General features: G+C 38.9%; 1 protein-coding gene and 1 long non-coding RNA gene across 5 annotated transcripts in view; one reads left to right on the top strand and one right to left on the bottom strand.

The window, feature by feature from the left end:
- Window positions 1–692: 692 nt before the first annotated feature.
- LOC137242572 (uncharacterized) lies at window positions 693–10418 on the bottom strand. 2 transcript variants are annotated; one of them, XR_010950290.1, is made up of 5 exons: window positions 10280–10418; window positions 9711–9884; window positions 9407–9638; window positions 2366–2546; window positions 693–2295 (listed from the first exon to the last, which is right to left on the bottom strand). It is a non-coding gene; the product is annotated as an uncharacterized lncRNA (long non-coding RNA). The 2 variants fall into 2 exon arrangements; XR_010950289.1 differs by having other exon boundaries at window positions 694–2295; window positions 9711–10409.
- Window positions 10419–13253: 2835 nt separating this feature from the next.
- dock (SH2/SH3 adaptor protein dock) overlaps window positions 13254–22203 on the top strand; it is a 166567-nt gene continuing 157617 nt past the window's right edge. For 2 of the 3 annotated variants that reach the window (XM_067766992.1, XM_067766990.1), the window contains exon 1: window positions 13254–13941. The gene's annotated coding sequence lies outside the window, so the exon portion shown is untranslated. The remainder of the gene's footprint in view (window positions 13942–22203) is intronic. The other variant, XM_067766991.1, reaches the window with a different exon arrangement.

The following is a 22203-nucleotide window of genomic DNA, read 5'->3' as shown; positions in this document are numbered from 1 at the left end:
CAGATTCCAAGACAAAGAACTGTCCACATCCGCAACAATTCCCTAAATCTTCAGAGACGATTTTTAAGGTTACGACAAAAACAACAAAAAGGAGCATTCGGGACCATTTAAAAAAAAATTCGCAATCAATTTGGAACTATTGCGGGATAATTTCATTACCATTTTGGGATTATAGCTGTGTTTTTTTTTTTCATCTATATACGTTTACGCTTAAAATTTATATGGATTGCTAAGTGACAAACTTTAAATACACCTCTGAAATTGCTACGCATAAAATTAGTACTACTACCCTACAAGACAGGTACCCGTTCCCTAATCGATTACTTAATCGTCATCAATAACTTGTTCACCAATTATCGTCTTAATGACTTTTACATTGCTGTCGTGAAAAAGGTAACGCATGTGCTCTCTCAAAATAGTGTACGTGTGACTCTCTTTCTCGCTCTTACCTATTGTGTTTTCGACATTCCTTCTCGCTCGATGTTATTTACATTTTTAAGTTACTTCATCAGTTATGTTTTCGTTATCGCTAACCAAAACATATGCAACAACAACAACACGGGTAACTGGTCTATCGGTTACCCGTATCGGTTACCTTCTGTCAAATCGCTTTTTCTATGAATGAAACGCGTCCTTTATGTTCAGATAATATTTAATTATAAATTATTCATATATACAATGTTTTTTTAGAATTTAAATTATTGCCTTATTACTCTAGCGAACTTTACACATGTGAATTTTTATATTTATAAACTATATAAATACATTAACGTCTATTCATAGTCGTGCCCTTTCCGAAACCTTGTTTTGAAGTTCTTATTTTTCCTGCGCTGGTAGTGTTGCTCATCAGTTTGCAGTCATATTAGTTTGGTAGGTATAGTAACATCAGACGTAGGGAAATTAGGAAGCATGTCAGGAGTATCACCAGAATCCAAAGAAGCATGGTGATTCATTTCGTCACCTCCGTTTTCTTCCATATCCGGATTCATTCCATACTAGTAATTATAAATATCTTGTAGATGCCACATAGGTGTAACCATACCCTCAAGATATTTCCGTTCAAATCTTGTGGTGTACACGTAAACTTGTATTTGTTCTAAATTATTCACCACATTCTAAACATAGAAAAGATGTATTAAGTGTTTGCGTAAATACCATTGTGATTACAATATGGACAAACATTCAATTCTAAATTTTTCGTTGTTACATCAATTGTTTCAGCGTGTTGTACACGTAAATAAAAATTCATACTTGAATGTATTTTCGTCTTCCAATTGCATAATTTACATTTTAAATAATGACTATTAGGCATATGAGAAATCTCATGGTCCAATAATTTGTTGAAGCTTGGTGTAGCTGCTTGAATATCACAAAATTTACATTTTGCACCACGTTCGTTATATTTAAATTGTAAATGTTCTGGTTTCTCTACACGATGCATAAAGTTTAGATGCTTTTTCCAACAATGTGCTGAATTTAATTGAAATACATACATTGGGCATTGTCTCATGATAAATTTTCCATAAATATACTGAGCCTCTTTATGTAGGCTCTTTTCTTAACATCTAATTCTGGTCGTACCGGATATGACAGTTTTGCTTCAGGTTATAATCCACACTCATACTATTTTCAGATTCTGTTTCATAATTATCATCATTTTCAACATTGGACTTTGCATCAACATCATTATCATCATCGTCATTTTTTGATAACTCTGTTTTAAGCTTCATATTTATCAAAGGTTCATCTTCCTTAGTATTAGGATTAGAAACATTGTCATCTTCGGTTAAGTTTTTATCAAGTTTAGCTTTTTTCTTAGGTTTAAATTCTTTACTATCCGTACTAGAATTAATACCATCAACATTTTTCGTGGTCTGTTTGAGTTTTTAAATTTGCCAATGGTTCGCCTTTATCAGTATTAGAATCAGAATGGCCTTGGCCATCTTCACCGTGTTGCAAAGTAGGCGACACATGTTGGTGTTGATGTTTGCGCATATTGCGGATATGTTGGTGGTTCACTAGTCATTAATTGTTTAGAAGTTTCAACTTGTTGCGTTTGTTGTTGTTGTTGCTGGCTGATGATGTGGTGTTAACGTTTTTTGTACAATTTATTCGGGTGATTGCACATATTGTTGGTGTGTTATAGTGCTGGAAAACCTTTCGATATTGAAAGTCCTTGATTAGTGTAATCCCCACGTAGTGAACTACTCCTGTGACCGCGTCCGCGGTAACTATTACATCTGAAGGCGCTTAAGTTACAGGCATAGCTGACATCGCTTATATAACAGGTTGACTCTAAAGTAAAAACCAAAACAAAATATTAGAATCAGTGTTTATGAATAACATATTTAAAATAAGCTCTTACAACAACGTGATCGGTGGCTACATCCCCGTGAAAGTAGTGTGGTGTTCCTCCTTGTATAAACGTAGATACTGGATGTGCTCAACCGTGCAGTTTTCTTCTAATTTGAGCAAATGTATGTTCTTACAGCCACAGCTGGAATATTTGGGATATTTCTATCCTCACATCATCAAAATCAAATTACCTAGAATGAAAAATAAACTCATATCAGTAAGAATAGATTAAAAGTTTTTAATATAAGCCGAAAAGTGTTCCATAAATAGGGCTCCACACATAGCTCTTTTCCAAAGGCACAAGAGAAATTTCAGATAACTAGAATCAGGACCTGGTAAAGTAACTTCAAAGGCGATTTAGTCGCCACTACTTCGTATGCGCATTTCTCTACGCTCCCTTTCGGCATGCATCATCAATTTCGTCATTACTATAAAGGCCATCTTGCTCACAGCAATCCAACAATCTATTTGTCCGCAAATTCGTGGAACTAAATTCCTAATGGAAGGTTCCTCTCCAAAAACTCTGTTTACAGACAGTCTTTCGCCGTGAAAACGCGGGCAGTGAAATATTACATGTTCTGCGCTTTCCAATTCGGACGGACAGCTTGGACAGAAAGGATCCTCCTCTATCCCACGCTTATGTAGATATTCCTTCAAGCCACCGTGCCCGCTCAATATCTGTGTGAGATGGTAATTTAGTTTGCCGTGTTTTCGCTCGTACCATTCCGCTATATTCCGGACTAGCATGAAGGTTCAGCGCTCTTTTCTCGAATCTTCTCGCCGTTCTTGCCACCTAACTATTGTTCGTGACCTTGCGCTTTTCTTAGCATCTTCAGATGGTCGGCTGAACCCAATGCCATACAGATCGGCCATTTCACCTGAGAGTAGATCTACTGGGATTTTCCTGGATAAAACATGGATCGCGTCGTCGGAACAGCACATGCTATTCGTATAGCAGTAATGCGGTAGGCTGCTAGTATATCTTTTTGGTGGACCATTTTAGATCTGTGCCATACTGGTGCTGCATATAATATTATAGAGCTGGTTACGTTGGATAATCGCTGACGGGTAGCTTCGCTTGGGCCGCCGATGTTGGGCATTATTCGCGTTAGGGTTCCACTAACTCTAGAAACTTTGTCCCCCACCGCCCTGAAGTGCTCCCTAAAAGTTAGTTTTGAGTCAATGATTACTCCTAGATATTTCAAGGAGGGCTTTGAATTTATTTGAAAATCTCCTATGGTTAGGACCAACTCATCCACACTCCGCTTTGAGCTCATCAGAACCACTTCTGTCTTATTGCTAGCCATCTCCAGCCCCGTGTTCGTCAACCATTCCGTTATTCTTCCCATGGCGTCATTACATAATGCTTGGAGCAGATTCAAGTTTCTTGGCCACTGCTACTACGAAAATATCATCTGCATAGCCGACAATTTCCGTGCCTCCGGGAAGGTCGATTTGTAGCACCCCGCCATACACCGCATTCCAAAGAGTTGGACCTAGAACAGATCCCTATATAATCTATCTATCTATCAAATTATTCGGAGCAGGTACGGAACTTGTCTTGGGACACCCAAAGTGCACCCACGCTTCTCATGGCTCCAGCGGGTTAGCGGCTTCCTAGAACTTAAGCCACTTGCTGCTTCTAGATCTGACATCTGTCAGCTGGAGTCTTAGCCCGGCAAGCGCAGGGCACGAGCACAGAATGAAATCGATCGTTTCCTCCTCCAACTCGCACTTCCTACATCTGCTATCACTCACCAAGCCTAATTTAAAGGCATGTGACGCCAGAAGGCAGTGTCCAGTAAGCATACCCGTCATGAGTCTAGTCTACAGTTTAATGATAATAAAAACATAAGAATCAGTGTTTATGAATAACATATTTTAATTAATCTCTTACAACAACCTGATCGGTGGCTACATCGCCATGTAGGTAGTGTGGTGTTCCACCTTGTATAAACGTAGGTACTGTATGTGCTCAACCGTGCAAATTGACATTAGCAGTAACATTATTTACATAAACATAGCTTGGTATTTGTGCAGGCCTCAATATAGCATACATTGGTCCAGTTCGGTGTGCACCAGCCACTGGTACAAACACTTTTGAATGCATAGCTTTCATATAGGATGTATGTCCAGCAGTGCTCCGGTTGTGCCAATATGTAATGGGCTGCTCCGTCTCTTGGTACGGCTGTATAGGTATAGGCGGGGGGGAATGGAGCCAGAGTTTTCGGACCCAGAACCAGAATATCAGTAACTCTAAAAGCACATCCGAGCATTTTCGAGCGGAAGTATTCGCCATAAGTTAGTGTGCTAAGCTGAACCTTCAGCGCTGATACCCCAATGGAACAATTGCCATACTCAGTCAGGCAGTCAGGTTCCACTAAAGGCACTTGCGGCGTTCGAAATAAAGTCAGCACTTGTCCTTCAGTGCGTAGAAAAGCTGAATCAATTAGGAGCACACAACGTAGTACTGTTGGCCTGAGTCCTAGGCCACAGGGGAGTGGAGGGCAATGAGCAGGCGGACTCCATGTTTAATTTGTTGCGTCTCTCCCACAAATTGTCAACCCCCCAGCAGATCCTTGCAGCGGGTCTGCGCCATACTCTCCTCTTCCGGGAAGGTATCGACCCCAATCCGGGTCCTTCTCCTGACCCCAGTACTGAGAAATGGGTTTGCTGCGTTTGCCGGAAAAGAATCTTTTTAGGACGGTCATATATATAAGGGCCTGAAATATTTCAATGAACTTCCTAATCACATAAAAAGTAGTAATAACTTCAATACTTTTAAAAAAAGTTTATTGGAGCATTGTAAAAACCTTCCAATAAGATAGTTTTTTTTCTTTTATTTTTTTACATGATATACCGATACTGGAGCGCGAAAAGGGAATGGTAATAATGGTAGCAGCAAAATACAATGCATCCGGCCCTAAGGAAAAGAAAATCGGACGCCACCTGTAACTCCAGACAGTTCCAACAACTAATTTCGCTGGAATTCGGTATTTCCAGCTGGTATTTACTGTTGCTGATCGGAATCATTCGCATTCCGACAGCATAAATATAACAATAAAATTATATAATGTGTAACAAAAATAACGAAAATAAGGCCAAATAAAAGTTGGAGCAAGGGGGATTGGAAACACGTCCTTTTCAACCTCCCATTATATGTTGAGCTGTGCTAATCGGAATCTTCATGCATTCCGACAGCGTCTTTACTAAACAAAGTTGAGGGGTGATTGTATACACTTATTTTCAATTTCCAACATCCAAAGACATGTTTAGCTGCATTGATCGGAGACTAATACATTCCGAAAGCTTAAAATACACATATAATTGAAAAATATAAGTTCCAAATTTTGTTGCCTTAAGCTGGGAGCACTGGAGGATTGGAAACGCGTCCTTTCCGACCTTCCTTAAATGACTGGCTCCCAGACTCGTCCCTTTGTCACGCTAGTAAATATGCTGATCGGAATCACATGGCATTCCAACAGCATATTCAATAGTATAAGTGATTATAACAATGAATTGCGCTTAGTAGTTTAAGTTTTAGGCCTAAACAGCCGTAATAATAAATAAATTAAATTAAAAAAATAAATACTCTTGTCAGTGTTTCACGTGCAAGGGATGGTTGCATCGGACAGGTTGCTCTGGGCTAGATTCCTCGTAACTTTTATAAATCTTTTGTGGCTCTTGTTGTTCACGGCCTCATTACATTGAGGAAATACGGCACCTGAGAAAACAGCCGTATGAAGCTAAAAATCACAAGCATGTCTTCAGTGAACTCCACAAACAGGCGTCGGACCTCTATGCCGGTGATTCCTGTACTCAAAGAACAAAACTAGCAGAGGAGGAACGCACTCTCCCTAGGGAAACGAGAGTAGTCACTCTAGCTCAACTTCGAGCTGGATAACGTAACAGGTTAAACTCTTACCTATCCAGAATCAACCCCGACATACAAAACATTGTCCTGCTTGTAATGTGTCCCCACATGTCACCAACCATCTCTTTTTAACTGTATTGTGCAACCAACGCCTCTAACACTCCTCTCATTATGGCCCACCCCTGTTGAAACAGAAAGTTTCTTTGGACTCCCGTTAGAGGACATTGATGAACAAACGGACAACACGGAAAGAGAGGCAGCAACTGCATGACCCATCGATCCCGAGCTGTTCCTGCCAGTTGGCCCACAGGGGCATTTATTAGCAGAAGGGAGGGAAAAGAGAGAACACTGGCGCAATATGTCAGGCCTGAGTCAATCTAAGTTACTGTTAGGGGGTTACAGCACAACTCGATATAGGGCATTAATAGGCCTCTCAAAAAGATAACCTAAAAACCCCAACGGCTATTCTTACAAGACACTGTAGACTGAACAGTCACATGCAAAAACTGGGTATAGTATCGAACAACAGCGCGTCACCAATCACCATCACCGCTAAAGAGGTTGAGGACGCCATTGGTCGCGCTAAACCATCCAAAGCAGTGGGCCCAGACGGCATAGCCATGCCGATGCTTAAAAGCCTAGGGAAAGAGGGTTTCAAATATTTAGCGCAGGTCTTCAACCTGTCTCTTTCCACCTTTGTCATACCCGAGAAATGGAGAATGGCCAAGGTGGTCCCGCTACTAAAGCCTGGTAAACCAGCTAACATAGGAGAGTCGTATCGTCCGATATCTCTCCTATCGCCAGTAGCAAAGACGCTCGAAGCCATTTTGCTCCCTTATTTCCAAGCAAATTTGCAACTAGCCTCCCATCAGCATGGCTTCAGAAAATTCCATAGCACTACCTCCGCGCTAAATGCCATCAGCACCCAGATAAATTGCGGTTTAAATCAAAACCCCCACCATAGAACAGTACTCGTAGCGCTAGACCTATCAAAAGCTTTTGATACGGTCAACCATGGCTCGTTACTGCAAGACCTGGAAGGGTCTACCCTTCCCCCATGTCTTAAAAGGTGGACCGCAAATTATCTGGGTGGTCGGCAGGCATCGGTGCTATTTAGAAACGAAACATCAAAGCCAAGGAGAATTAAACAAGGGGTGCCACGGGGTGGTGTCCTATCCCCACTTTTGTTTAATTTCTACATATCTAAGCTACCTTCACCACCGGAAGGAGTCACAATCGTTTCCTACGCCGATGACTGCACAGTAATGGCCACAGGCCCAGGCCCACAGATCGATGAGCTATGCAATAAAATAAACGGCTACCTCCCTGATCTCTCCAGTTTTTTCGCCTCGCGAAACCTGGCATTATCACCGACTAAATCTTCCGCGACCTTATTTACAACAAGGACGTCCCAAATGTCGACCATTTTGAACATCCACGTCGATGGCTCTACGCTACCGACTGTCCTACACCCCAAAATCTTGGGTGTGACGTTTGATCAGGATCTACATTTTGGTGAGCACGCAGGCGCAATTGTTCCGAGAATTCAGAGCCGTAACAAAATCCTCAAATCCCTTGCTGGCAGTACCTGGGGAAAAGATAAAGAAACGCTCATGACTACATACAAAGCAATTAGCCAGCCGATTACGTGCTACGCGTCACCCATATGGTCGCCAAGCCTAAAAATTACCCACTGGAAGAAGCTACAGGCCTGCCAAAATACTGCTCTCAGAATTGCCACGGGCTGTCTTCTTATGTCCCCAGAACACCATCTACATAATGAGGCGAGAATACTCCCCATCAGGGGAAGAAACGAGATGCTGACCAAACAGTTCCTGTTGAATACCCAGAAACCTGGGCATCCCAACAGACATCTGATTGACGAGCCAGCACCGCCTAGGGGCTTAAGGAGTCATCTCCGTAAGCATTTTGAGGAAATACGGCATCTGAGAACACAGCCGTATGAAGCGAAAAAACATAAGCAGGTCCTTGGTGAACTCCACAAACAGGCGTCGGACCTTTATGCCGGGAATTGCCCGGTGAACCCAGTACTCAAAGTAAAGTATCCAAAACTTGCGGAAGAGGAACGCATACTCCCCAGGGAAACGCGTGTCACTCTGGCTCAACTTCGTTCTGGATACTGTAACAGGTTAAACTCTTACCTATCCAGAATCAACCCCGACATACAAAATGTATGCCCCGCTTGCAATGTGTCCCCACATGACACCAACCATCTCTTTAATTGTAATGTGGAACCAACGCCTCTAACACCCCTTTCCCTATGGTCCACCCCTGTTGAAACAGCAAGTTTCCTTGGACTCCCGTTAGAGGATATTGATGACAGTTTGTGATCGGTCGCGTCTGTTAGGTGGGGCGAAGCACTGCTACAACAACAACAACAACAGTATCGAACAACACATACCGATTTTGTGATGGATCAGCAGACGGTGGACCATATCCTTCTAGATTGCGGCGCAATTTCAAGACGTAGGGCTAAGTTTATGGGCTCACCATGGCCAGAGCATTCCCACATTTAATCCCTCAAGCAAAGAACACTGCTGGGGTTCATCAAGGAAGTCGGCTAGGATGAGGTGCTGTGAAGGAGATGTGCAAGTCACTGTGCAATCCTCAATAAATGATCTATCTATCTACGTTCCGGTAACAAGCACCTTTGTGGTACTAGCCTCCATCTCGGGAACTATTGATATGACTACATTAAACCTTCTAGGGATTGAATATTAATAATGCCGGCAATGCGAAAGTCTGCTAAAATGCACCATTCTCCATGGAATGCTCGAGATATAACTTTCCACGTTTTGAAACATGGATGAAAAGAGCATAATTTACAATAATTTTAACTGGCTGTGGGTAGTAAGGTGTTGATGTCCTCTCTTAACGCAATGTAATGACAACTGCGATGTAGGGAAAATGACAAAAATCTTGCAAATCTACTGATAATAATTCATTTTTCCTCCCCTTCTATGCAGTTCTATGCATACATACATATGTATTTTTCTCTCCAAATGCTAATTAAAAAAATTAATTGGTTTTCACATGAACTTCGAACTCTGTCGTATTTGCATTCTTCAGTTGATTATCAAAAAAAGCATGACAAATTATCACTAAAAAATTCATACATGTTGCTTATATATTTAATATGGTAGCCAATTTACTTACCCTTTCTGGTGCGATGATTCCTGGACAATCGGGCCTGACTAGACGCGATTTTTTTTTGCCTTAAGAGAGCGTGCTTAACGCGAACCCTATCATGTTATGGCACAACTTTGGTGATGCAAAAAATCAAAGACATTTCTGCTTCTAATGCTTCTAGGATAGCAGCAGCAGCTCCCGGTGGCACCACATAAATAACAGTTGCAGGCCGATCAGTTGCCTTTTTTGTTCCGGCTACCTATTCAATTTTAATTCACATTACATTATCTACTATTCTAATTTTTAATCACTACAAATCAATATAAATTACCGAAGCAAATACTGGCAAACCAAGATGCGTAGTTCCACCCTTTTTTAGGGAAATACATCCAACCAGTTTGGTACCGTATTCCAAAGCATGTTGCTTGTAAAGTACCTTGTTTTTGTAGATATCCTTTGATTTTGGCATATTCTGAGCTGAATCGCAACCCGGCGGAGATGCTATCTATTAGAATAATATAACATTTTTTTTATTATTTAAAAATGCACATACGTATGAATGAAAATCAGAAAGTAAATAATGTTGCTGTTGTTGTAGCGATAAGGACACTCCCCGTTATCGACTTTGGTGGTCCTTTGCCGGATGCAGATCGGGTACGTTCCGGGAACCATTAAGGTACTAGCCCGACCATATCGGGAGCGATTTAGTTGACATAAAACCTTGTAGGCCATCCCGTCGATTCTATACAACTTAATATGGTAACGATTTAAAAGACGGTGCACCACCCAATTTTTATCAAAAATTATCAAACGTGGAATCAAAAGGCGCGCCTCGAGCTCCGTTTTTATTATTATTTGATATTTTTAAATTAGGTGGTGTACCGTCTTGTAAAACTTTACCCTTAATATTATTTTGGGCGAAGGTCGCCAACGCAAAAAGGTGTTCTCTGCAACAAAATTTTTTATTTCCGTCACATGTCACAACTAAAAGCACAAGATATTTTTCGTTGTAAACAAAGATATTTTTTTTGCGTTTCAATGTTTTCCGGAATAATTAATGAACTGTCATTTCGATGACAGCATGAAACGTCGATGTGTTAGTGGAGAGCGAAAAAAGCTTTGAATGTGTGGGTGAACTGGTTACCTCCGTCTTGTAGGGTAAGGCAAGGTGCACACGAGGCTACGCGTCATAGACGCTGCAGGTGAAATTTGTACGCTTTGATGCCGAACACATGTATTTGAATGGAGTACGCTTGAAAAAAAGGAAGAACAAGATGTTTGTTTACATTTTTTTGTATGCAAATTTGTGTAATTAGTTAAAAAATGTTACTTTAGTTAATAAAAGTGCGTGAAAGGTATATTACCAAAGCGAAAAAGAGTATTAAACACCACAACAGCTAGGTTAGACATTGTTGAAGCGTTTAAAATACTAAAAAGTGTTGGAAACTAGAAATCACCCTTTTCTCTACTCCGCGGTGATTTAAAATTGCCTTTCATAATTTACAAACAACGTTTAAACCTATTTTCCTTTGGTTTCGGGGACGGATATAGCTGAAGAAATTTAATTTTTTATTTTTTTCAATAATTGTTTGCTTTTTGTAGCGACGCTCGAAAGTAGCTTCGTGTGCAGATCTTGAGGCGTAGAGAAATTGTAGCTATATGAAATATCTTGTACGCGTCTATGACGCGTAGCCTCGTGTGCATCTTGCCTAAATTTCAATGCGCATTATACTCAGATGTAACTGAAATATGTGTCTATGTTTCACCATCTGCACTAATTCTATGTATTCTATGCGGGTCCACTATTTATCACCACTGATTCAGCTATATGTTATACACAGAAATAAAACAGAGGGTTGTGTCTCCACTTTACGGTTCACCCTGTGCTGTAGCTATTTGCCGCTAGATGGGTCTCCTAAGCATTATCTAAGCGAGTATATTTGTTTTTTTTTTTTACGCGCAAACGAAACGTATACGCGTGTAAAAAAAAAACACGGCTTATATCAGCACTAGCCGTGTTTTTTTTTTACTTCTATAAACGTTTACGCTTAAACTTTATATGGACTGCTAAGCGACAAACTTTAAATACACCTCTGAAATTGCTGCGCATAAAATTTGTCCTACTAAATTTCAATACGAATTATACCCAGATGTAACTGAAATATGTGCTTATGTTTCACCCTCTACACTAATTCTATGTATTCTATGTGTGTCCACAATTCATCGCAACTGATTCAGCTATATGTTATACCCTATGTCCATCAGAGGGTTGTGTCTCCGCTTTTCGGTACACCCTGTTGCTGTAGCTAGTTATTTAACCACTGCCACTAGATTGGTCTCCTAAGCATTATCTAAGCGAGGATAGGCGTTTTTTTCATGCGCAAACGAAACGTATACGCGTGTAAAAAAAACACGGCTACTGTTTCAGGACCGTTTGATATTGTTTTCTTGCAAGCCTTTACTTTAGCTCAGAACTGATCAAAAGTATCCGGAGACTTGTCAAAAAAGCTGCTCTGTGTATTTCATTCAAGAGATATTTGCAAAAGAACCAGCAAATTTTCCTGTGGTTGTTATAATTTTTGTGTTAACGTTTTGCGCAGATACAACTTTGATATCCAAACTTTTCATAAGACAGTCAATACAGAAAGGTGTTCTAATTCTCTACGACAGCATGTCATTTTCAATACATGTCCAAAAATATCGGTAGGGGTTTCAAAAGACACGTTATTGAGTACGATTTGAAAAAAGGAAGCTAAGAACTTTGCTTCTCTCAAAAGATATTCCCAAAAACCCAAAAATGACCCGGAATGGGGTGGTACCCATTTAATTTCAGTGTAGACCTCCTTTTTGTATCTTCTTTTCTGTGTACAACAAATTGCAATAAACCCACGAAAATTAAAGACTTTTTTATTTTGCAAAGATAGCTTCATATAAGCAAATTTTTTAATTTTCTTAAGCGGATTCACGATTTTAGATCAAAACCGTGTCTTTGCCAACCTTCCGATATTTTTGCACGGAAATTAAGTAAAGTGAATACGTCAAATGCGACCAAGAAGCAAGGGAATATTTTGACAGGTAAAATGGGTGTTCGTGACAGTTTGTGACGCTATATAATAGAAAAAACGAAAGACAATCACCTAATCGGAGTTGTTGTTGTTGTTGTTGTTGTTGTAGCGATAAGGACACTTCCCGAAGGCCTTGGGGAGTGTTATCGAGTGGATGGTCCTTTGCCAGATGCATATCCGGTACGTTCCGGTATCAAGCTTGACCATCTCGGAAACGAGTTGTTATGACCACATGCGACCTTCTAGGTCGCCAGAACCTCGCCTGCTAATGAAACAGGATTCGCTACGGATAGGTGAGGGTTTGGAGAAGCTATATATTGCGCTGGCAACCTGAAAGGGCTGCGTTACACAAACCCCTTGAATCCGGTATTTTAGTCCCCTCTTACGACGCATACCTACCGCGGGTATATTCTAACCCCCTAACCCGCTGGGGGACCTACTCGGAGTCACCGAAGTTAGTGCTTTTATATGATACGATTTTGGTTTCACTTGAATGAAAGTTACTCTTCGCGTCATGTTTGTGTAAACAGCCCTCTAGATCCAATGAAACGTGAACCAGATACGGATAGAAATTTAACATGCAAATGCATTGTTGTTGCATTTGCATGTTAAATCTCTATCCGTACCTGCATCACGCTTGATTGAAACATAATAAGCATGTTAGCAAAACTGGCTACCGGCTCCATCTATATTTATAAATTGCATCAGCGTCGTGCAAAATAATTGTGGGTAGCACTGCGGATATGGTAGCACTGCTACGGCTATGAAAATTTATTGAGCTGGAAGCCCTGGTGAAAATTGCAGACAGAAGGTGATGAAAAAGTCAGAAAAAGTGTTGAAGAAATGAAATAGTGTCGTTGCATATCATATTGAACGAAAAAATCTGATTTAATTTAAAATAAATATAAAAAAGCAGTGAAATCACTAAACTTTAGTGTGTGAATGCGTAGGATATATAAATAATAGTGAATATAAAGGATATATATAAAACCATATGTATGTGTGAGGACGATTGGGCGAAGTCGCCGAGGTGAAAATTGCAGCGATCACAATTAGAAATACACTGCTCAGTCGAAAAATATTAATCAATACAATCAAGATTGTTATATTAAAGTGTTAACAAATATTAAAAATAATATATCTAGGATTACCGGTAAAAAGTGTACACGAAATTTTTTTCATTCGGGAGATAACACACAAGTGTACCTATATGTAGTTGGAGGAACTGACGAGCGCCGCCCACAAATACAGATAGTGTACCATCAAAAATATCGGGCGGTTTATAGCAACAATAAAAACTCTTCTGCATATTTTCATCGTATTTTCTTGTAATAAATTTTAGGATACACATAAATGTAATACTTAATTACATTAACAAATTAAAATTCAACAATTGAAACAGAATTACTCAAAGTCATGCTTATATAGTAAAATCTTGAAAAGCTGAGGAGCTACGTGAAGTTTACATTTCAACATTTACACCGAAAATTGTCTCCGGTAGGTACACACAAAAATTCATTCTACTTCTTTGCTCCACTCATTGTACTCTATATATATTCATATACACAAACACATTCATTTATACATAAGCGAACAATATGCGCTCCTGTTACCTCAACTAATATGTATTTTTGTCTGCTATGCCTTTTTGGTTTCTTAGTACCAACGTGTCGTGTCGCATGTACATAAATGAAGGTATTAAACATTGAAATAGAAATCGCCAATAACACCACGCATCACCAGTAATCCTTTTCCTCCTCCAAGTAAAAACTTCATTCAATAGAAGTATATACAAAGCTGCAAGCGTTCAATTAGAACTCACCAATCCACCATACATGTATCACGTTCAAAATTTTCTCATAATCATTGCCGTCCGTTTGCTTTTCCTGTTATGCTTTTCCAAACATATGTAAAATTTGCTTGTCCACAGTGAGGCCTGATTATATAGAGCGAGTGTTGGGTATAAAATAATTTGTGTAAATACAAATTCTCAGGATGCCTTTGCATTTCTTTTTTCCCCAGTTAACTCATATCTAAGATATGAGACTTTCTCGAGGGTTTTGTAGTGTGGTGCCGTCTTAACTGTAGTTTTTGACTGTTGCCATTAGCGAATGATACCCAGCATCAGGGTCCCAGACAAAGCTAACCTCTTCGCCTTCTTATTTTCGCGATAAAGGTACTCCCCGCCCCACAATTTCATTAGAAATTTAGGCTTGTCTGCTAATGATTTGTATGTGATGCTATAAAGCTGTTATCAATTCCAGAAAGTTATCCATCAGCTGTTGCCCACCGTAACCACGATTATGTAAGGAGCAATTTGTAACTAAGATTGCTCTTAAGGGTTACTGGCACCACTAAAACTATCGCAAAGTTTTCGGATATAAGCATTCCTTTGCGGGAAATTGCACTAACATCATGTTGTTGTTATTGTTGTAGCAGTGTTTCGCCCCACCTAACAGCCGCGACCGATCACAAATTGTCATCAATATCCTCTAACGGGAGTCCAAGGAAACTTGCTGTTTCAACAGGGGTGGACCATAATGAAAGGGGTGTTAGAGGCGTTGGTTCCACATTACAATTAAAGAGATGGTTGGTGTCATGTGGGGACACATTGCAAGCGGGGCATACATTTTGTATGTCGGGGTTGATTCTGGATAGGTAAGAGTTTAACCTGTTACAGTATCCAGAACGAAGTTGAGCAAGAGTGAAACGCGTTTCGCTGGGGAGTATGCGTTCCTCTTCCACAAGTTTTGAGTACTTTTCTTCGAGTACTGGATTCACCGGGCAATTCCTGACATAAAGGTTGTTGTTGTTGTTGTTGTTGTAGCGATACGGTTGCTCCCCGAAGGTTTAGGGAGTGATCGATGTGATGGTCCTTTGCCGTTTACAGATCCGGTACGCTCCGGTAACACAGCATCGTTAAGGTGCTGGCCCGACCATCTCGGGAACGATTTATATGGCCACATTAAACCTTCAGGCCAATCCGGTATTTTAGTCGCCTCTTACGACAGGCATACCTACCGCGGGTATATTCTAACCCCCTGACCCGCTGGGATCATAAAGGTCCGACGCATTAGTTCACCAAGGACCTGCTTGTGTTTTTTTTTTCATACGGCTGGGTTCTCAGGTGCCGTATTTCCTCAAAATGCTTACGGAGATGACTCCTTAAGCCCCTAGGCAGTGTTGGCTCATCAATCAGATGTCTGTTTGGATGCCCAGGTTTCTGGGTATTCAACAGGAACTGTTTGGTTAGAATCTCATTTCTCTCCCTGATGGGGAGTATTCTCGCCTCATTATGTAGATGGTGTTCTGGGGACATAAGAAGACAGCCCGTGGCGATTCTGAGAGCAGTATTTTGGCAGGCCTGTAGCTTCTTCCAGTGGGTAATTTTAAGCTTGGCGACCATATAGGGGACGCGTAGCACGCAATTGGCTGGCCAATTGCTTTGTATGTGGTAATGTGCGTTTCTTTATCTTTTCCCCAGGTACCGCCAGCAAGGGATTTGAGGATTTTATTACGGCTCTGGATTTTCGGAACAATTGCGGCTGCGTGCTCATCAAAATGTAGATCCTGATCAAACGTCACACCCAAGATTTTGGGATGTAGGACAGTCGGTAGCGTAGTGCCATCGACGTGGATATAAATAAATAAATAAAAAGGTCAAGAAAGACTTAGTCAGTGATAATGCCAGGTTTCGCGAGGCGAAAAAAACTGGAGAGATCAGGGAGGTAGCCGATTATTCTGTTGGCACTAACATCATCATCATAATTGGTGCCTAACTGTCTACGCGGTTTAGGCAGTTGCGTAACAAAAAATGCCAGCTATCCCTGTTTCGCGTTAACACACGCTAATTTAGAGCACGAAGAGAGGTCTATTCTTCCTCCACCTGTCTTTCTAAACTTGGTGGGGGTTGTTGTTGTTGTTGCTGGTGTTTCGCCTTTGCTCTCCTTTCAACACGGTACACGAAAGAAGTACTTGTTTCGCCGACGCGACTTCGTTCATTCAAATAACATGGCCGCGTCAGTTTTGTCCATTTATTCGCTGCACTATCTTTCGGCGGCCGCCTTGGCGTGGTGGTAACGTGCTCCGTCTACCACACTGAAGATCACTCCCCGGACAAAGCAACTTTAAAAAATAGAAATAAGTTTTTTCAATTAGAAAAAAGTTTTTCTATGCTCATACAGGTCATCATTCCTCCTTCGACACTCAAGTTCGGCACCACTTATGGTGCCGTACATCTTCTCTCGACACCATCCATGTTTCCGAGCCACACGTCAGGACATGTGCGACGAGGTTTTTTATTCGTCGAAAAATTATTATTTTTTTTAAATTGCCTAATCATTCCAAAGAAGTATTGTTGGCAAGAGTTATTCTAATTTTTAACTGACTTAGTTTTCACTGTTATTATTGGTTCCTAGATGAATGAAACTTCACAGGCTCCATTTCTTATTATGCCCTTTATCCAGTCCAGAGAGGAAAGAACTTGCGCCGCATTTGTTAAGGCATATCATATCAGTTTAATCAGATTCAAATCCAAAACAGATACGAGATTGAAGTTGCCATACGCGTTTTTATAGAGCAACGTTTGACAGACGGCTACATAAAAAATAAAATAAAAAGAGCGCAGCTTTAAAGAGCAAAACGAAATGCTGAGCAGACAGTTTTTGCCAAATTGACACGAACTGGAAAACTCTAGCAAACAACTGCTTGATCTAGCCCGGCCTCCAAGAGGGACACGGAACATCTCTCTACGCACTATGATGAGATCAGGCACCTGTCTAGGCCTGATTCACACAGAATCGGTAAACACCTTTGCCGCGCCCTGTGAACCCCGTATTCAATATACTTGCCAGCGCAATATATAGCATCTCCAACCCAATTGTCAACTTCATCTAACCGTGGCGAATCCTGTTTCATTAACAGCCGAGGTTCTGGCAACCCCAAGTTCCTCATTGAACTAGGGGGTGGGGAGGGCGGGATGGCCAAGAAGGTTTAATGTGGTCATATAAATCGTTCCCGAGATGGTCGGGCAAGTACCTTAATGGTGCTTTGTTACCGGAACGTACCGGATCTATATCCGGCAAAGGACCATCAACATCGATAGCACTCCCCAAAGCTTCGAAGAGTGTGTTTATCGTTAATACAAAAACAACAATATACACTATCCAACCGTGCAGGACATATCCGGCAAAGGACCATCAACATCGATAGCACTCCCCAAAGCTTCGAAGAATGTGTTTATCGTTAATACAAAAACAACAATATACACTATCCAACCGTTGCAGAACAAAAAAAGCAGACTACCAAAGAAGACACCCTGGCCCAACTTCGTTGTGGATACTGTAAAAGGTTAACTCTTACTTGTTCAGAATCAACCCCGACATACGTTGTGCGGAGCGTCTACCACACCGTATGCCCTGGGTTCACACCCCGGGCAAAGCAACATCAAAATTTTAGAAATAAGGTTTTTCAATTAGCAGAAAATTTTTCTAAGCGGGGTCGCCCCTCTGCAGTGTTTGGCAAGCGCTCCGGGTGTATTTCTGCCATGAAAAGCTCTCAGTGAAAACTGATCTGCCTTGCAGATGCCGTTCGGAGTCTGCATAAAACATGTAGGTCCCGTCCGGCCGATTTGTAGGGAAAATCAATAGGAGCACGACGCAAATTGGAAGAGAAGCTCGGCGTTAGATCTCTTCGGAGGTTATCGCGCCTTACATTTATTTTTTATTTTTACGTTGTGCGGATGACCTACATACATCCGATGTGTCCCCACATGACACTAACCACCTTTTCAATTACAATTTGGAACCCACGACTCAAACAGAAACTTATCTGCGGTCCACCCCTGTTGAGACTGCTAGTTTCCTTGTACTCCCGTTAGAGGGCCTTTATGAAAATTTGTGAGTGGTCGCACCTATTTAATGGGGTGAAACAATGTTAACACAACAAAATCAACCGTTTGACAGACATCCTTGAAAGCCAACGACGCAGTATAGCCTTGACTTGATTCAATCAAGTTTTCAAAACGAGCTATGTTAACTATTTAAAATCCACATTTCGTTTAAAGACCCTTGCTATATTTTTTCACACACCACTGCTCCTATATACATGCCATTCTAATATACACATGCATACGAGTATGTATTCCTGAAAGCGGGTGTTATTGTAGATGGGGTGGAAAATAGCACATTCGGCTTGTATTCGGCTTGATGAGCATGTATTTTCTCAGGACTTTGTGTTTCGTGTAAGAACGTGTGTTAGTAAACTCACCACAAGCTAAAATTACAGGCGTATCCTTTTTGCAGTTCTATTAGCAATTGCGTAGGTATACAGATTTTATTTGGAATATTTATAAAAATTTAATAAATTACTTGTTTGTTGGATATTAAATATAAACTTAATAAAACCTACAAAAGCTAGGAAAAAAATCGAATAGCCATAACCCATCCTCAGATTTCTATTACATCTTTTTCATCCCTTAAAACATAGTATCTATGTACATATGTAAGTATGTATTCCTTACTGGGAGAGCATTTGATTGTTCGAAATAATTTTCACCTTTGTATATTACCTTTGAGCTCAAAAACACCATTTTTTTCATTGAAATTCATAAAAAGTTGCTTACGACTTCTTTAATGCATTGTAAGGCAACCCTTATGATAAGTGTTGAGTGACCATAACATCAATCATTAAATATTAACCACGTCAATTTTTTTGACCACACCAATCACTCACCATGAGGGTTACCTTCATAAACGTCACTTCGAATGACGCGCATTCAACTCGTCAAGAAGCAAAGTTTTCAGCAGCTCACATATATATATATATATACATATATATTAAATTTTCTAAGTTTGTGAACATCTTTATATTCAACAAATAAAATATTTTAAAAAGACTATATTTAAAAAGTAAAGTTCGTCAGTTTCTTGTTTTGGTATTAGAAGCAGTGTATGTGCGAGAAGTCTACGCAATTAATATTGTGTGCTTCACTCAAGTTGCGTTAAAGCTTTTTGGGCGATAACCTGCGTCAACTACGACGCAAGAATAAAGATGACCACGATGGTCATCTTACATGGCGACCGTGACGATGGTCGTCTTACATGGCGACCGTGGCCATGCCTGCGGCAAAAACTGGCGTCGGGGAAGGAAAAAATTCCCTGCACTACAAAAGCAGCATAATTAAAAATAAAATCTGGAAGAATATGTGCGTGGTGGTTGCGACGATAAAGTGCGTGGTGGTTGTGCCAATATGAAGAAAATTTTTTTGCAAAATTCATAAAATATATGCAAAAAAGAAAATTACTCGAAGTAAGATAATTTCAAAAATTTACGAAAAATTACAAAAAAAAATACAAAAATATATAAAATTCCAAAAAAAATATAAAATTTCAAAAAAATACAAAAAAGTTATAAAATTATAAAAAGACTACAAAAAAAAATTCTACAAAATTACAAAAAGTCTACAAAAAAATTACAAAATTTCAAAAAGACTACTAACAATTTTTTAATAAAACTTCAAAAATACAAAATCATGAAATTGCAAACCTACAAAACAAATATAAAATTCCAAAAACTACAAAAAAAAAAAAAGTATAAAATTTCAAAATCTACAAAAAAAAAGAAAAAATTCATAAAATTTTCAAAAACCTACAAAAAAAAAAAAAAGTTATAAATTACAAAAACCAATACAATTTCAAAAAATTTTAAATGGTAAATAAAAACCAAATTTAAAACTAAAAGTGGACTTTTACAAAAATTTTGGAACAAAATCCAAAATATACATACATTTAATATACTAAAAAGAAAGAAAGTTATTGGAAAATTGTGGTGTTACATACATACATACACATATATGTTAAAATTTTTTGAACTGGCTGTACTATGCCATAACGGTGATGATAAGCACAACCACCAGTGACGCCTTTACAGAGCACCGTTAATAGCGGTTAAATATAACCCCAAGCCATTTACTCATCCACAAAAATTCGAGAAAGCAAAAGAAGCAAAAAGACAGAAGCAAGAATGAGAGGCAGAGAAGCAGAAAAAGCATCAGTGGGTAACGGCAGCAAAGGAAGACAACAACAACAAATTTCAGCAGTATACAAGCAAAGGCAGCAAGCAAAGCAGAAAAAAGGGCGGTACAGTACCTTAAAATATACGTATATAAAATTTTAACTTTGTACATACGTAGGTAGTTTGGCTTTCTCAGTATAAATACATGTATACTATAAACTTAGCAACAATTTTTCGTAATACACATGTAGCCTTCGCATGTAGCAACACAATTTGACACTTTTGATTATAAACATACTTTTCTTAAACATTTGATTACTACGCATGTAGCAACACAATTTGACACTTTTGATTATAAACATACTTTTCTTAAACATTTGTTTACTACGCATGTAGCAACATACTTTTTCTACTTAAAAGACAATAACATGTTAAACTAATTAAATTAAGAAATTGAATTTTTCAAATTACTTACATACATAAAACAATTATATTGAAATATAAACATATAAACATTTAAATATCGCCAAAAATTCGAATGCACATTAAATATAATTTCAAATATACGGCCATCACATGCATATTATCACGCATATATTACTATATTCTTTCTTTTTCGAACATTAATATGGAACTTGAATTTTTTATTTTAAATGCGAACACTGCTTCGTAATAAATACAATCGGAAAAAAAAATATTTTTTCAAATTTATACATTTTTTTTAAAACCTTTTTTGAAACGCAAATTATACATCAATTCTATATGTATAATACCAAAAATATCAAATCTTTTCGCCAAAATTTTGCGATAGTTATTCAAACCTAATCAATTTTGAAAAATTCTCATTGACTTTAAATATCAACATAGACGGGTTACAGTCAATCAGGGTAATGGTGAAAATTTATTTTATCGGTGAAAGCTTACTTTTCTCTTTTTCCAATTATTTCTTCGGAAATTAAGCATCATAGATGTCTAAACATTTACATATTTTTTTTTGCAACAAATACAGTGCCATTCAAATAGTTAACAATTCCTTCGAAGCATCACACGAATACAGTGTATTCCAAATATTTCAACATATCTTACATTTGCGACTCTTTTCAAACTGTGTATTATATACAGTGTCTTTCAAATATCCCAACAGTTTTTTTTCCTCTTTGCATTATTAAACGAATACAGTGCGGTTAAAATATTTCAACATTCACTTGCATTTACAAAATAAGTCTTAAATACAGTGCCTTTCGAATATGCGAATCTTTACCATTTACCAATTAACTCTTCGATTTTGAATATTTCGAATATTCTCTGATTTTTTTTAAACAAAAAAAAAAATTTTTTTTAAATTACAAACCACAATTACTGAGCGAATGAATAGTTTCAACTTCATTCTTATATAAACAGTGCCTACAGCGTTAATCTTAACATTTTTCCGAATTTTTTTATGAAACATTTTTTTTTTTTTTTTTTTCTGCCACGGAGGTAAACATTTTCAATAAATGTAATAAAGTTTTCAGATGTCAGTTGTCAAATGTCAGATTTTGATTCCAATTTCAAAAATTTACGCTCTAATTTCACTAAAGTTACTAAACGAGTTTTAAATAACCGATCTATCTCAGCGAAAAAATCAATAGAATATGAAGATGCTTTAATTAAAAGCTATAACCAAATCATAATACAAGTAAATTCATATTTTGAAAATCGAGATAAGCCTAGTTCAATAATCGAAAGTTTGTCAAAGTGCAGAGA

The sequence above is a fragment of the Eurosta solidaginis genome, chromosome 2 (assembly GCF_040869045.1).
Source record: "Eurosta solidaginis isolate ZX-2024a chromosome 2, ASM4086904v1, whole genome shotgun sequence".
Lineage (NCBI taxonomy): Eukaryota > Metazoa > Arthropoda > Insecta > Diptera > Tephritidae > Eurosta > Eurosta solidaginis.
This window is presented reverse-complemented; position numbering and strand designations above follow the sequence as displayed.